Consider the following 14,647-nt stretch of genomic DNA (forward strand, 5'->3'; position numbering starts at 1 on the left):
AATGACTGCCCCATATTCCCCCATTACTCCAGTGGCAAATTGGGAGCTCCATTTCCCAACAGCCCTATCCAACCTATGTAATGGGAAGTCTTTGGTTAATCTCCATTTCGGCTCTGTCTTATTTATGGCTGCAAATAGAGATAATTTTGAGAGCATTCTGTCACTATGCAAACTAGGTTTCTAGGAGGAAATTCCCCTAAAGTCTTCTTTCACTAGAGAAGGCCAAAATAAGTTTGATCTTCTTGTTGATTGGTAGCAAAAGAGGGATTTGAATATTGCTTTTTTCCATCGCTCCCAGAAGTAACTATTTAAACACGAGTCAAACTGTTAAAAATTTTGGTTCAGTTCTAATTCAGGTTCATCGGTATTTCCTAACTCTCCAGTTCGGTGCCGGTTCAGACACTAACTTAGAATGATGGTTTGGTAACCGGTTTAACAATTTGTAACCTGTTTGAACTGGTTCAGATACATTTCTTGCAGACTACTGTCACATACTCTTATGCTTGCATTGTAACTCCTAGCAAAAGAATACAAATACAAATATTTCTTTCACTGGAGAAAAATTGTTTATTTACATGCACCAGTACAACATCCTCCGAACTCTGTCAGTCATATTTGACAGCTATGGTGACAAAATGAATTTCAGCCCAGAAAAATCCCTTTTCTGTGCTGACATGCCTAGCAGGAACAGCAAACACGTTAGCCAACTGATATAGTTCAGGTCTTGTTATTTTTTGCTGCTCCCAGTAGTGAAGAATATTTTCACTTTTATTGAAATGAGGCCCATCAACAAAATAACATAGGAAGAGACTAATATGTTTTTTGACCTTGCTTCAACCAAAATTTGTCTCTGGCTTCTTGGACTTCTCAAATGCTTTGAAGAGGAACTCAAGGTTGTTATCTGACTGTCCAAACTGAAAAATCGGTCAGTTCAACATTTGGAATATCAGATTGTAGTAATTCCCAATTAGTCCACGTTTGACTTAGATGAATTTTACTTTTATCTTTGTCCTCATATGAGAGAAGCCATTTGTACCTGGGGGTCAAGTTAAATACAGGATCAAAATGCATCATTGTCCAGTAACATTTTCTTACAGTTTTTCATTGAGGCCAACAGTGTTTCAATGAAAGGTGAAGAAGACACCTTTGACGTGTCAAGTTGGCCTTTTAGCCAGGCTCTGTAAAAATCACCCAGAGTACATTGTTCTGATTGAAGTGCCTTTGCTGTTAATCTAGAAGGCATTAGTGCCTCCATAATATTTTTAGTGGCCTTCCATTTCTCATCACTCATATAAATGTCTTGGGTTGTAGAAGAGGCCACCATAACTCTGCAAGTATCCTTGAGCTCTAAGTTGCCATCTAGTTGGACAATTTTGGATTCACTTTTTAAAATTAAGCTTTTTCATAATCACCATAACTGTTGGGTTCCTAAGCCTTTGGCAAACCAAACATGCTTTTCCAACTATATGGTTCACAGAGCATTCTTTAATTGCATCTGCAACAGCAAGTTGCAAAATATGAGCAGAATGGAGAACTCCTCATAGAGTAACACCATTAGTACCTACCATGTTGAATTCTGTCTCTTCTGAAGCTGGTCTTGTTTTGTAACATCTTCAGGAGTCTCTTTTCCACAAAAGTCCTCATTATTTTCCTTTTCTTTTTCACTCTCATCACCAGTTTCATCTTCTTTTTCCTCTTCTTTCTGATCTGCAATCATGCACTTGACAGATTTGACCATGTTAGCCGCCTTATCAGAAGGGTCAAATGAGAAGAACTTCCTTGCAGGATTTTTTTGACACCCATCCCCCCGCCTACTGGTTCGCCCCCCAAGCATAGTTGCTTGAAGCCTGTAAGAAAATAATAACTGAATATTATGTTTTTTTGGTCTTCCCATTGAACATGTAGCATGATGGTCACACCACCAGTGCATCATGATGAGCAGTGGAAGAGAAATGAGGGTAGGGCCTATGTTCCCTGGGGGGACGGTTATCAAGGATACACCTGAGGGATTAGATAGGAAAAACCTCAGTTTGAGGCTAGAGTGGTTCAGCACCTGGGCCAGCAACATGGCCAGAGCAATGGGCTGTGTTCAGTGGGTTCGGCTTGTTTAAGACAATCAGCTTAAAGAATTAAGGCAACTGAAAACATCCCAGCATTCTTGTAAGATTAAGAATGAAAGAGAAAGTTATTAATTAAGCACTTAACTTTGAAATAAAGGAACCCCAAACAAGGAAAACAACAGGGCTAAGTTTTCTATTCACTACTATTTCTTTGCTATGTTAATAAAAGATTCTATGCCATGGAAATGCAAACCTTAAAATATAAATATCAATCAATGTGCAATAATCCTATTCTGGAAAAATTCTCCTCTGGCCTAGTGGATAAAGGGGAGAAGTTCTAGGCCCAGTCAGCCAGGTAGGTGAGGGGGGAATGGGATGGTTATTCATCAGAGAAGAACTGCTACAGAACTGCTCCCCCTTCCGTCCCCCATCAGTCCCTGTCCCTCCTTCCTCCTTCTTTCAGCCCCCTTCCCTCCCCCACTGAGTCACTCTTTCCCTCTTTCAGCCCTCCCCTTCCTTCAGGCCCTTCCCTCCATCAGCACACCCCCCCAGCCCCCACCCCCCAGCAGAGCAGAATAACTGAGTCTGTGCAGGGTGGCTGGTGGAGTGGGAGCTGGAAGGAACCTTCAGCACCAGAGGGAAAAGCCAGGAACAGAGTGGAAGAGCAGCCTTAAGCCCAAACAAAGGGCCTGTGACCCTCACTCCTCCTGCCTCACGCACCAGGGCTGAGGGCTGAGTTACTGGCCACTAGCACTCAGTGGGAAGCAGGAGGAGGGAGGAGCTGGAGAGGGGATGGGCAGTCCTCTACCAGGGCATAGAGGAGACCTACCAATCCCAGAATTCCTCTCTTCTCATCTCCTCCAGTGGCTTCCTGGGAAGTGTAGCCTCTGCCCTTCTCTCTGTAGGGTTGGAGCAGAGAGAGACCCTCCCTCAGCTCCTGATTATTGAACCTGTTGTTTTGATTTTTGTGTTTGCTTCCAGTTTGGGTTCAATGTGACTGAGAGGTTTTCAGTCCAGGTTCAGTTCTGGTTCACTTAGAAAATTTCTCTGACCCGGTTTTCAGGTTCAGGTTCAGTTTGAGTCCCTGGGTATTTTCTTAGTAAAATCTTCCATCACACTCCTTAAACCTGCGTCAGTGTGTTCACGGTGTTAGGAAATCTTCATTTTCACCCTACAAAAGAGATCAGGGAAACTCCACCAGAAACTGGTGTGAGCCTGGAGTGTTAATGTTGTTCATGTCTATTCATGCACATGCATTCAGTGTACTGCATATGGATTGTGTGTACTAACAAAACCCAGCAGGGGTTCTGGTGAGGGTGTCTGTCACAGACAGTCAAATCAAACAAAAGAGCAGGGTGAGTTACTCCTTAAGCACCTATCTATAATCAGGGCCGGCTCTGGCTTTTTTGCCACCCCAGGCAAAAAAGCCTCCGGCCGCCCCCCCCCCCCCCGGGGGGGGGGGGGGCCCCGGGCCCCCGGGAGGGGGGCGGCGGGCCCCGGCAGGGGCTCCTCTCTCCCCCCGGCCGCCGGGGGCAGGGCGGCGAGCCCGCTCTCCCCCCGGCGGCCAGAGCGCAGGGGGCAGGGCGGCGACTGGGGCTCGCCGCTCTCCCCCCCGGCCGCCGGGGGGGGAGGGCACCGAGAGCGCCGGGGAGAGGGCGGCGAGCCCGGCCGTGGCCCCGCTCTCCCCGGGGGCCGGAGCGCCGCGCCGCCCCCCTCCAGGTGCCGCCCCAAGCACCAGCTTGGTGGGCTGGTGCCTGGAGCCGGCCCTGTCTATAATGGGTGGAACCAAAAATTGTGTTGTTATGGGGCACTGCAGTTTGGTAGCCAGGCCAGAGGTCTCATGCAGCCAGTAGTAAAACATCAGTAGAGTTAGTAAAAACTATAGGTGATAATTTTCTAGCACAGAAGGTATTGTATCCAACATGAGGTAACTCGATTGTGGAGCTCATTATAATGGCTAAAGAATAACTGATCACTGGACTAGAAGTTGATGGTAGCCTACAGACCATGACCTGATTATGTTCAATATGGGAAGAGGACGGTCCTAACCAGTAATACATAAATCTGGTTCTTCAAAAGGGCTAATATTCCAAAGCTGAGGAAAATTATGAGTGAAATTCACCAGGATGAAAAACGTAGACAGAAAAAATGTGAATGAAAATTGGGAGTTCTTTAAGATTCCACAATCAAGAGAGGATGGCTTTGGCCAACAGCCCATCCTGATTCAATGGCAAAGTAAAGGCAGCAATGAGAAATAAAAAAGAAATATAGAACAAATGGAAAAAAGGAGAAATACCTAGCAGTCAATAATAATTAGAAGTTATAAAGCATAGAAAATTGATATGAGAAGCTAAAGACATCAGAGAAAAATCCATGGAGAGCCAAGGACCATAAGGAGTTTTTAAGTATATTAGGAACAAAATAAATCCTAACAATAATATAGGGCCATTATTGGCTGGAGATGGTAAAACTGTTAATAGTGACGTAGAAAAGGCAAAAGGGACCAATAAATATTTCTGTTCCATGTTTGGAAAGATACTTGTATCACAGGAGAATGATGAAGTACTTTCCAGTCCATTAGTAACTGAGGAGATAATAAACAACATCTACTAGGGATAAACATTTTAAAATCAGGAGACCCCTGCACCCACGAGTCCTATAACAGCTGTATTGCCTTTATTACAATAAATCTTATAATACTGGGAAAATTCCAGAAGACTGAAAGAGTATTATGTGGTGCCAAGAGTCAAAAGGGCCAAGCAAGATGACGCAGCTAACTATAGGCTGATTAGTCTGACATCAGTCAGCAAAATAATGGGAAAGCTGATAAGCAATTCAATTCATAAAGAGCTAAAGGATAAGAATAGAATTAACACCATTCAACGTAGTTTTATGGAAAATAGCTCTTGTCATACAAACCTGATTTTAGTCTTTGATGAGATTATAAATTTGGTTAATAAAGGTAGCCGTGTAGATGTAATACACTTAGACTTTGGACTGCACAATATTCTGATTAAAAATTTAGCAATATACAATATATATAAAGCAAACATCAAATGGATTGAGAGCTGGCTGACAGATCTCAAAAACTAATTGTCCGCGGAGAATCATCTCTGACTGGAGGTATTTCTAGCCAGGTTCCGCCAGGATCTCTATTAGGCCTGAAGCTATTTAACATTTTTCATCAATGATCTAGAGGTAAATATGAAATCACGGCTGATAAAATTTGCGACCGACACAAACACTGGCAGAATAGCAAACAACGATAAGGGCAGGGCAGTCATACAGACTGATCTGGATTGCTTGGTAAACGGGATCTGTTCAAACAGGCAGCAGGGAGAGTGGCACGGGCTGGTCTCCTGTCCAGAACCCTGGTTACATACCTGAGCAGCTAGCTACCGCCCATGCTGCTGCAGCTCACTGCTATTGTTACTGGATCCAGCTTTGGTCCAACTGGAGTAACCATCAATCACATATATGAAAAACCCAAAGCTAGTTCAGGCAGATATGCTACATAAGCTACAATCACACCTCCTGACTGCAGTATAGAGTAGCCATACCCTGAGAGAAGATAGTCACTCATGTTCTCTGCCCTGTGCTGATGCGCTGCTTGCTCCAGTCCCCTCCCACCCACCCTTACTGTCTGTTCACCTCAGCCTCACTCCACACCTGCCCTCTTAACATCCTCCCCTCCCATGCCCTGTCGCCCTCACCTCCTTCCCTTCAATGTCTCCTCACCCTTCACTTTTCTTTCCATTTACTATAAACCCTCCCAACTTACTCCCCCCCCACACCAAAAAAATTGGGGTGCTAATATGACATTTGTCACCATCATGGTGTTTACTATCTGTGGTGGAAAATGAACAGCCAGATCATCCCCCAGTTGTGTGACTAGCAAAGTGAAGGACGTGATATTGGAAATGGAAATAGAGGAGTGGCGCAGTCTGTGATTTCTGAAGGGGTGCATAAATAAACAGTTCCTGGGGCAAGATTAAGAGAAACGAACGTGCTCCCTGTCTCTGGACTGCTAAAGGTCTCTGTTTACTGTCAGAGTTCATTGTAACTGAAGGAAATGGCCCCCACTAATGGGAACAAACTGGGTATCCATTGGTTTGACGTGTGGTACACCATGTGCCAGACAGAAAGAAAACTACAAAGCCAGTTCTATCCCAGAGTCTGCCACCCAGACCACTCCAGTGGCATTGTTTTAAGACATCAGTTACGTGCCAGATTTGATTTACTAGCCCATACTTTCTGAGGACACTTGATGAAAGACAGCAAACAGTGCAAAACCCACAACATAAACCTCCCCCCAGTTTCTGCCCATGGCAGAGAGTGTTAGTACAAAATTACAGGGGAGGGATGAAGTGGGGGAAAGCGGTGGCAAAGCAGTTATTGGGACCAGTGTGGTATTTCGTAGAGGTAAAAGAGGAAACAATGAAGTGGCTCATTGAGCAACAGTTCCCATATAAAAGTTCAGTGCGGTTATAGGATGCATTCCCTGACATGAGCACAGAGGGGTGTGAGTTTTGCTGGCCAGAGGAGGAGGTGCTGGAAGAGGATGACTCAGATAGGGGAGTGAAGGCTTCTGCTGGGGGTGAGCCAAACAGTATCCATAAGGAGCAGGACAAAGGTCAGGTGTCACTTTCCTCTCCCTGGTAATACCGGCCACTGCAAAATTGCACATCTCCCTTAAGGCTAAACTGGTGATTTTATTTAATTAATTTATTGTTTGTTAATTAAGGAATTTACAGGGGAGCAGGGTGTTGTATTGAGGACTGTGTTGGTCCTTTAAGAGTGAGAGCATTCCTGAGCCTGCATGCAGGCTGGGGGGGTCTGTAGAGAAGAGTCTGGGAGACGCAGTCAGCCAGCAGCCAGCCAGCCTACATTATGGTGCAGTGAGTTGTGCCTCTCTGGTTTTTAGGACTAAATCAAGAATTGCCTCTCCCCTTATGAGTTCTAGGATTAGCTGTTCCAAGAAGCAGCTAAGTAAAAGTAAAGGCCAGGATTTTCAAAAGTGTCTGATGATTTTGTGGGGAAGGTCTCTGTTCTTTGGGTACCCAAGTTGCGGCACCTTAAAGGAGCCCGATTTTCACAAAAAGCAGAATAACCACCCAGTGCAAATCAGGTCCCTTTACTGTGTCCACAACTGGGGGCAAAAATCGCTATTCGCTTTTGAAAATCTTGGCATGAAGGAATATTTCCAATAAAAAGAATAAATCAGCTCAACAAAGGGCAAAAAAATCAGCAACATTTTTTCAGGCACGGCTGTGAGAAGGAAGGGAAATGATGCACTTGCTTTTTCACAGGTATTTTCTTGTGACCAGCCTAGGCCTTTTTGTTGTGCTGAACCACTCTGAAAATAAAATGGCAAGCAGGCATAGGTCATACTCCTTCACAGACTCCATATAGAGGAGTAACATCCTGTGGTTCTTCAGCGATAAGAAGTCTGGTAAGGTGTTATTAGCAGACTATTATCTTATTGATACTATATTGTTTGCTAAAGGGAGGGGACTTAATGGCAGAAAGTTCATAGTCTGTGTTTGCACAGCAGCTAATATGGATATCTGGGGCAAGGCCGGCTCCAGCTTTTTTGCCGCCCCAAGCGGCGAAGAAAGAAAAAAAAGAAAAGAAAGAAAAACCCGATTGAGCTGCCACCGAAGAGAAGAGAGGGAGTGAAGGACCCGTCGCCGAATTGCCGCCGCAGACCCGGACGTGCCGCCCCAATAACGGATGGAGTGCCGCCCCTTTCTATTGGCCGCCCCAGGCACCTGCTTCCTTCACTGGTGCCTGGAGCCGGCCCTGATCTGGGGCAGGAAAATAACAAGAGTTCACATACACCAGTAAAATGATTTGTCTGTGCCCTTGTAAAGTGTGTGTCCCTAAACATCCAACTGCCAGACACAGGATCCCGTGCCAGACAGCTCATCGGTCTGACCCAGGTCTTATGTTCTGATTCAGGGCTGGAACTCAGCCAGGGTGTAAATTGGCTTAGCTATGTAAGCTGAGGATCAGGCCCTGAGTTCATATCTCTGCACATTCGGGTCTGGATTATGGCTTGTGGGTGGCACCATCCTGTAGTGTGGAGAATTTGCAGATCACAGATTCCAGAGTGATCTGCATCGCTTGGGAAACTGGGTGCAAACAAACAATAGGCGCTTTAATAGGGCTAAATGTAAATCTGTACATCTGGGGACAAAGCATGCAGGCCATCCTTACCGGGTGGAGGACTCAATCCTAGGAGGCAGTGACTCTGAAAAAGATTTGGGGGTCATGGTGGATAATCCAGTGAACATGAGCTTCCAGTGTGACGCTGAGGCCAAAAGGGCTAATGTGAACCTGGGATGCATCAACAGAGGAATCTTGAGTAGAGAGATTATTTTACCTCGGTATTTGGCACTGGTGTGACTGCTGCTGGAATCCTGTGTCCAGGTCTGGTGCTCACAATTCAAGAAGGATGTTGATAAATTGGAGAGGGTTCAGAGAAGAGCCACAAGAATGATTAAAGGATTTGCAAACCTGCCTTATAGCGAGAGACATAGGAGCTCAATCTATTTAGTTTAGCAAAGAGAAGGTTAAGGGGCAACTTAATTATAGTCTATAAGTACACCTCTACCCTTATATAATGCTGTCCTCGGGAGCCAAAAAATCTTACCGCGTTATAGGTGAAACTGCGTTATATCGAACTTGCTTTGATCCACCGGAGTGCGCAGCCCCTCCCCCCACCAGAAGCACTGCTTTACCGCGTTATATCCGAATTCGTGTTATATCGGGTTGCGTTATATCGGGGTAGAGGTGTACCTTCAATTTAGCAGAGAAAGCTATAGCATGATCTACACGCTGGACGTAGAAGCTAGACAAACTCAGACTGGAAATAATGCATACCTTTGTAATGGTGAGAGTAATTAACCACTGGAACAATTTACCAAAGATTGGGGTGGATTCGCCATCACTAACCATTTTTAAACCAAGATTGGATGTTTTTGTAACAGATCCACTCTAGAAACTCTTTTGGGCAGGTATCTGGCCTGGTTTGTGCAGGAACTCAGACAAGTGATCACAGTGGTCCCTTCTGGCCTTGGAATCCCTATGAATCTAGATGAATCTATGAGGCTGTCCCTGGCAAACTGATCTGATACTGCTCTAGGAAACCCCTCTCTCAGCCGCAGAGCCTGACAAATGAGAGAAGGGCTGGGTGGAAAGAACAGCACACTCAGCTCATGGAAGCAAAAGAGGAGTGTCCCAATAAATATATGCACAACTACCTCCCTTTTTGCCACCCTCCCTGATAGTGAAGGCACATGGCTTTCAATCAGGGTAAAGGCCACAGGGAGCATGTATCACACCTCTGCCCCCAGCAGAGCACTGGACATGTCAGTTTTCTTTGTGCTTGTCTACACAGGGAGTTATTCTGGAACAGCTATCCCTGCTGAACTCCATGTGTGGATGCTCTTATTCTGGAATAAAAGTGCCTTAATCCAGAGTGGATTAAGATAATTCAGAATAAGACCCTTTTATTGCAGAATAGGAGCGTCCACACATAGAGTTAATCAGGAATAGTTCATCTGGTTTAAGGATATGTCTACACTACGAAATTAGGTCGAATTTATAGAAGCCGGTTTTATAGAAATCGGTTTTATACAGTCGATTGTGTGTGTCCCCACATAAAATGCTCTAAGTGCATTAAGTCGGTGGACCGCGTCCACAGTACCGAAGCTAGCGTCGACTTCCAGAGCGTTGCACTGTGGGTAGCTATCCCACAGTTCCTGCAGTCTCCGCCGCCCATTGGAATTCTGGGTTGAGATCCCAATGCCTGATGATGCAAAAACAGTGTCGCGGGGGGTTCTGGGTACATGTCGTCAGGCCCCTCCCCCTCCATCAGAGCAACGGCAGACAATCGATTCGCGCCTTTTTACCTGGGTTACCTGTGCAGACAACATACCACAGCAAGCATGGAGCCCGCTCAGCTCAGCTCAGCTCACCGTCACCATATGTCATCTGGGTGCTGGCAGATGTGGTACGGCATTGCTACACAGCAGCAGCTAATTGCCTTTTGGCAGTAGACGGTGCAGTATGACTGGTAGCCTTCATCGGCGATCTGGGTGCTAGTAGACGTTGAGCCGCATTGCTACACAGTAGCAGCTCCTTGCCTTTTGGCAGTGGATGGTGTATTATGATTGATATCCATCCTCATCATATTCCTCGGTGAGTTCAATCAGAGGCACCCGGGAAACTTCTTCAGCAGATTCCTCTAAGAAATACTGAAGCAAACTTTCCACTCTGGGCATCTGATTCTTCATTTTGTCTCCTGGAGACCCAGCAGTCCTATTGAACCGTCTTGACGATGATAGCTAGCAGTCGTAATACAGCATTTTCTGCCAAGCACCCAGAAGATGCCGATGGCTATCAGTCATGCTGCACCGTCTGCTGCCAGCTTAAGATGTAAAAATAGATGGACCAGATTTGTTCTGTATTCATTTGCTTCCCTCTCCCTCCGTGAAATCAACGGTCTGCTAAACCCAGGGTTTTGAGTTCAATCTTTGGGGGGGCCATTCTGTGTGACAGTTGTTTGTGTTTCTCCCTGATGCACAGCCACCTTTGTTGATTTTAATTCCCTGTACCTGTACGCCATGTCGTCACTCGCTCCTCCCTCCCGCCCTCCGTCAGACACTAGTTTCGCGCCTTTTTTCAGCCCAGACGCCATAGCACTGGGATCATGGAGCCCGCTCAGATCACCGCGGCAATTATGAGCACTATGAACACCACGTGTATTGTCCTGGAGTATATGCAGAGCCAGAACATGCCAAAGCAAAACCAGGACCAGGCGAGGAGGCGATTGCAGCGATTGCAGCGCGGCGACAAGAGTGATGAGGAAATTGACATGGACATAGACCTCTCACAAAGTACGGGCCCCAGCAATGTGCAAATTCTGGGCCCCAGCAATGTGCAAATTCTGGACCCGGGAAACAAGCACAGACTGGTGGGACCGCATCGTGTTGCAGGTGTGGGATGATTCCCAGTGGATGAGAAACTTTTGCATGCGTAAGGGCACTTTCATGGAACTTTGTGACTTGCTTTCCCCTGCCCTGAAGTGTCAGAATACCAGGATGAGAGCAGCTCTCACAGTTGAGAAGCAAGTGGCGATAGCCCTGTGGAAGCTTGCAACGCCAGATTTCCGGTCAGTCGGGAATCAGTTTGGAGTGGGCAAATCTACTGTGGGGGCTGCTGTGATCCAAGTTGCCAGGGCAATCAAAGACCTGCTGATATCAAGGGTAGTGACTCTGGGAAACGTGCAGGTCATAGTGGATGGCTTTGCTGCAATGGGATTCCCAAACTGTGGTGGGGCGATAGACGGAACCCATATCCCTATCTTGGCACCGGAGCACCAAGCCACCGAGTACATAAACCGCAATGGGTACTTTTCAATGCTGCTGCAAGCCCTGGTGGATCACAAGGGACGTTTCACCAACATCAATGTGGGATGGCCGGGAAAGGTACATGATGCTCGCGTCTTCAGGCACTCTGGTCTGTTTCAAAAGCTGGAGGAAGGGACTTTCTTCCCGGACCAGAAAATAACCATTGGGGATGTTGAAATGCCTATCGTTATCCTTGGGGACCCAGCCTACCCCTTAATGCCATGGCTCATGAAGCCGTACATAGGCAGCCTGGACAGTAGTCAGGACCTGTTCAACTATAGGCTGAGCAAGTGCCGAATGGTGGTGGAATGTGCATTTGGACGTTTAAAAGCGCGCTGGCGCAGCTTACTGACTCGGATAGACCTCAGCGAAAAGAATATCCCCATTGTTATTGCTGCTTGCTGTGCGCTCCACAATATCTGTGAGAGTAAGGGGGAGACATTTATGGCGGGGTGGGAGGTAGAGGCAAATTGCCTGGCTGCTGATTACGCGCAGCCAGACACCAGGGCGGTTAGAAGAGTACAGCAGGGCGTGGTGCGCATCAGAGAAGCTTTGAAAACGAGTTTTGTGACTGGCCAGGCTACGGTGTGAAACTTCGGTTTGTTTCTCCTTGATGAACCCTCCCCCCCGCCCGGTTCACTCTACTTCCCTGTAAGCTAACCACCCTCCCCTCCCCCCTTCGAGCACCGCTTGCAGAGGCAATAAAGTCATTGTTACTTCACATTCATGCATTCTTTATTAATTCATCACACAACTAGGGGGATAACTGCCAAGGTAGCCCGGGAGGGGTGGGGGAGGAGGGAAGTGCCGGGTGGGGTGGGGGAGGAGGGAAGGACAAGGACACACTGCAGTTTAAAACTTTAAAACTTTAACTCTTATTGAAGGCCAGCCTTCTGATGCTTGGGCAATCATCTGGGGTGGAGTGGCTGGGTGGCCAGAGGCCCCCCCACCGTGTTCTTGGGCGTCTGGGTGAGGAGGCTATGGGACTTGGGGAGGAGGGCTGTTGGTTACACAGGGGCTGTAGCGGCAGTCTCTGCTCCTGCTGCCTTTCCTGCAGCTCAGCCATACGCTGGAGCATTTCAGTTTGATGCTCCAGCAGCCGGAGCATCGACTCTTGCCTTCTGTCAGCAAGCTGATGCCACCTATCCTCTTCAGCCCGCCACTTGCTCTCTTCAGCCCGCGATTCAGCCTGCCACCTCTCCTCTCGTTCATATTGTGCTTTTTTGCACTCTGACATTGACTGCCTCCACGCATTCTGCTGTGCTCTGTCAGCATGGGAGGATATCTGGAGCTCCGAGAACATATCATCCCGAGTCCGCCGTTTTCTCCTTCTAATCTTCACTAGCCTCTGTGAAGGAGAAACATTTGCAGCTGGTGGAGGAGAAGGGAGAGGTGGTTAAAAAAGACACATTTTAGAGAACAATGGGTACACTCTTTCACGTTAAATTTTGCTGTTCACATTACACAGCACATGTGCTTTCGTTACAAGGTCGCATTTTTCCTCTTATATTGAGGGCCTGCCGGTTTGGTGTGAGAGATCACTCACGCAGTGCCAGGCAATAGAATTCGGCTTGCAGGCAGCCATGGTAAGCCACAGTCTTTTGGCTTTTTTAACCTTCTTAACATGTGGGAATGGTTTCAAACAGCAGCGCCCTCATTTCCCATACCAAGGACCCGTTGGGTTGGCCATTTAAAATGGGTTTGCAATGTAAAAGGAGGGGCTGCGGTTTCCGGGTTAACATGCAGCACAAACCCAACTACCCCCCCCCCCCCACACACCCAATTCTCTGGGATGATCACTTCACCCCTCCCCCACACCGCGTGGCTAACAGCGGGGAACATTTCTGTTCAGCCGAGCAGGAACGGGCACCTCTGAATGTCCCCTTAATAAAATCACCCCATTTCAACCAGGTGACCATGAATGATATCACTCTCCTGAGGATAACAAAGAGAGATAAGGAATGGATGTTGTCTGCATGTCAGCAAACACCGGGACCATACGCTGCCATGCTTTGTTATGCAATGATTCCAGACTACGTGCTACTGGCCTGGCGTGGTAAAGTGTCCTACCATGGCGGACGGGATAAGGCAGCCCTCCCCAGAAACCTTTTGCAAAGGCTTTGGGAGTACATGAAGGAGAGCTTTCTGGAGATGTCCCTGGAGGATTTCCGCTCCATCCCCATACACGTTAACAGACTTTTCCAGTAGCTGTACTGGCCGCGATTGCCAGGGCAAATTAATCATTAATCATTAAACACGCTTGCTTTTAAACCATGTGTAATATTTACAAAGGTACACTCACCAGAGGTCCCTTGTGTGCCCTCAGGGTCTGGGAGCACGCCTTGGGTGAGTTCGGGGGTTACTGGTTCCAGGTCCAGGGTGATAAACATATCCTGGCTGTTGGGGAAACCGGTTTCTCCGCTTCCTTGCTGTGACCTATCTTCATTGTCTTCATCATCATCATCTTCCGCATACCCCGAACCCGCTTCCCTGTTGCGTGATTCTCCATTGATGGAGTCAAAGCACACGGTTGGGGTAGTGGTGGCTGCACCCCCTAGAATGGCATGCAGCTCCACGTAGAAGCGGCATGTTTGTGGCTCTGCCCCAGACCTTCCGTTTGCCTCTCTGGCTTTGTGGTAGGCTTGCCTTAGCTCCTTAATTTTCACGTGGCACTGCTGTGCGTCCCTGTTATGGTCTCTGTCCTTCATGGCCTTTGAGACTTTTTCTAATATTTTGCCATTTCGTTTACTGCTACGGAGTTCAGCTAGCACTGATTCGTCTCCCCATATGGCGAGCAGATCCCATACCTCCCGTTCGTTCCATGCTGGTGCTCTTTTGCGATCCTGGGACTCCATCATGGTTACCTGTGCTGATGAGCTCTGCGTGGTCACCTGTGCTCTCCACGCTGGGCAAACAGAAAATGAAATTCAAAAGTTCGCGGGGCTTTTCCTGTCTACCTGGTCAGTGCATCTGAGTTGAGAGCGCTGTCCAGAGTGGTCACAATGAAGCACTGTGGGATAGCTCCCGGAGGCCAATAATGTCGAATTCCATCCACACTACCCCAAATGCGACCCGCAAAGGCCGATTTTATCGCTAATCCCCTCGGCTGGGTCTACACTACAGCGGGGGTCCGACCTAAGATACGCAACTTCAGCTACGGTATTCACGTAG

The sequence above is a fragment of the Terrapene carolina genome, unplaced genomic scaffold (genome assembly GCF_002925995.2).
Source record: "Terrapene carolina triunguis isolate 2854851 unplaced genomic scaffold, T_m_triunguis-2.0 Scaffold212, whole genome shotgun sequence".
NCBI lineage: Eukaryota > Metazoa > Chordata > Testudines > Emydidae > Terrapene > Terrapene triunguis.